This window comes from Penaeus japonicus, unplaced genomic scaffold (genome assembly GCF_977035675.1).
Source record: "Penaeus japonicus unplaced genomic scaffold, GWHDUDI00000001_assembly GWHDUDI00000013, whole genome shotgun sequence".
NCBI classification, from domain to species: Eukaryota; Metazoa; Arthropoda; class Malacostraca; order Decapoda; family Penaeidae; genus Penaeus; species Penaeus japonicus.
In genome coordinates, this window is record NW_028234415.1 from 7,636,513 (window position 1) to 7,639,012 (window position 2,500).

General features: G+C 47.9%; 1 protein-coding gene across 5 annotated transcripts in view; it reads left to right on the top strand.

The window, feature by feature from the left end:
* The window catches only part of LOC122247811 (bcl-2-related ovarian killer protein), a 54,633-nt gene that overhangs the window by 22,447 nt on the left and 29,686 nt on the right, over window positions 1–2,500 (top strand). The window lies entirely within an intron of this gene.

Consider the following 2,500-nt stretch of genomic DNA (forward strand, 5'->3'; position numbering starts at 1 on the left):
ATATCTTTCTCTCTCTCTCTCTCTCTCTCTCTCTCTCTCTCTCTCTCTCCTCTCTCTCCTCTCTCTCCTCTCTCTCTCTCTCTATCTTTCTATCTCTCTCTCTTTTTCTCTCTCTTTCCATCTATCTATCTATCTATCCCCACCCTCTCTCTCTCTCTTTCTCTCTCTCTCATAGCTCTCTCTCATCTTTCTCCTCTTCTCTCTCGTCTCTCGCCACTCTCTCTCTCTCTCTCTCTCTCTCTCTCTCTCTCTCTCTCTCTCTCTCTCTCTCTCCTCTCTCTCCTCTCTCTCCTCTCTCTCTATCTCTATCTCTCTATCTCTATCTCTCTTTTTCTCTCTCTTTCCATCTATCTATCTATCTCTCTTTTGCTCTCTCTCTCTATCTATCTATCTATCTATCCCCACCCTCTCTCTCTCTCTGCCTCTCTCTCTCTCTCTCTCTCTCTCTCTCTCTCTCTCTCTCTCTCTCTCTCTCTCTCTCTCTCTCTCTCTCTCTCTCTCTCTCTCTCTCTCTCTCTCTTTTTTTCTTTTTTCTCTCTCTCTCTCTCTCTCTCTCTCTCTCTCTATCTATCTATCTATCTATCTCCCCCCCCCTCTCTCTCTCTCTCTGCCTCTCTCTCTCTCTCTCTGCCTCTCTCCCCCCCCCCCTCCTCTCTCATCTCCTCTCATCTCCCCTCTCTCTCCCTCCTCCCTCTTCTCTCTCTCTCCCCCCCGCTCTCTCTCTCTCTCTCTCTCTTTCGTCTCATCTTCTCTCTTCTTTCCTCTCTGTCTCTCTTTCTTTCTCTCTCTCTCTCACTCTCTCTCTCCTCTCTCTCCTCTTCTCCTCCTCTCTCTCTCCTCTCTCTCTCTCTCTCTCTCTCTCTCTGTCTTTCTTCTCTCTCTCTCTCTCTCTTTCTCTCTCTCTCTCTCTCTCTCTCCTCTCATACCTTCGCTTCCCTCCGACTCTCTCACTCCTCTCTCCCTCTTTCTCTCTCTCCTCTCCTCCACTCGCTCGTTCTCTCGCTCATCTTTATTCTCTCTCTCTTTCTCTCCATCTTTTCTCTCTCTCCTCCTCTCTCATCCTCTTTCTCTCGCTCTCTCCTCCTTTCTTCTCTTTCTCTCCTCGTCTCTCTCTCTCTCTCTCTCTCTCTCTACTACACTCCCCTCTCTCCCCCCTCTCTCCTCTCTTCTCTCTCTCTCTCTCTCTCTCCTCTCCTCTCCTCTCCTTCTCTCTCTCTTCTCTCTCTCTCTCTCTCTCCACTCTCTCCCTCTCCTCTCGCTCTCTCTCCTCTCTCCTCCTCTCTTTCTTCTCTCCATTATCTCTCTCTCCTCTCTCTCTCTCTCTCTCTCTCTCTCTCTCTCACCCCCGGCTTCTCTCACCTTCTCTCTCTCCTCTCTCTCCTCTCTCTCTTCTCTGCTCTCTCTCTTTTTCTCCTCTCTCTCTTCCTCTCTCTCTCATCGGACTCTCTCTCTCTCTCTCTCACATCACTCTCTCCCCTCTCTCAAATCTCCTCCTCACTCTCCCCTCTGATCTCCTCCAGTGTCTCCCCCGTCCTCTCTCTCTCCTCTCTCTCAGAGATCTCTCCCTCCTATCGATCTCCCTCTCTCTCTCCTCTCTCTCTCTCTCTCCCTCCCTCTCCCTCTCTCTCTCTCTCTCCCTCTCTCTCCATCTCGCTTTTCTTGTGGCAGCAACGCTAAGATTTATGCATATGATATTCCGTATCTAACAGTTTTATGTTTTATCGCTCATGCTGTCTAATAAATTCAACGGTAGCATCTGTAAAGATCACGCCTGCAAACAAGTGCGAAGTCATAGGCGCAAGTGCAAATGTGTTGCTAAGCACCAACAAGACTGCAGCAGCTTTCCCGCCTTTTATTGCGGAAATGAAAACAAAAGACGCGCGTGATCCGCCGCCGCGCACTAAATGGGCGCATGAAGACGTTCGCCTTGACCTGATAGCGCTCGGCATTTCTTTGGTGCTGATTCGATGAGGGGCGAAGATTGTGACCTCTGTGGCGGGAGGTCTTCTTTTAAGATGATTGTGTGTTTCTTCGGCGATGGTGGAGGTCAGGTGTCATCTTGGGACTGTGTTCTCTTCGGCTTGTGGTTTGCGGTCTGTGGTCCGTCCGTCCGTCCGTCCGTCTGTAAATTCTTGTCTTTCCCTAGTCTTTGGCGATTGGGAGGGTATTCGATGTTATTTCGTGTGTATTTTGTTTTATAGGGATTTGAATGAAGTGAGTGCGTTTTTTTGTGTTGTGTGTGTGTGTGTGTGTGTGTGTGTGTTTTGTGAATGATGAAGGGTTAGCTGCGCACTTCCCCAAATTCGTTGTGTTTTTTTTTTCTAACTTATTATTTTTATCTATCTCTTTTCATCCATTTATTTATATATCCATCTGCGTACACATATGTTTGCCTGTTTATCCACCTATCTATTACCCTGCTATGGTAACGTCGACATTCACTGACTCCAGCGTAATATATTTTCAAGTCTAACCTCATCAGTTTATGTAAAGTCGAATC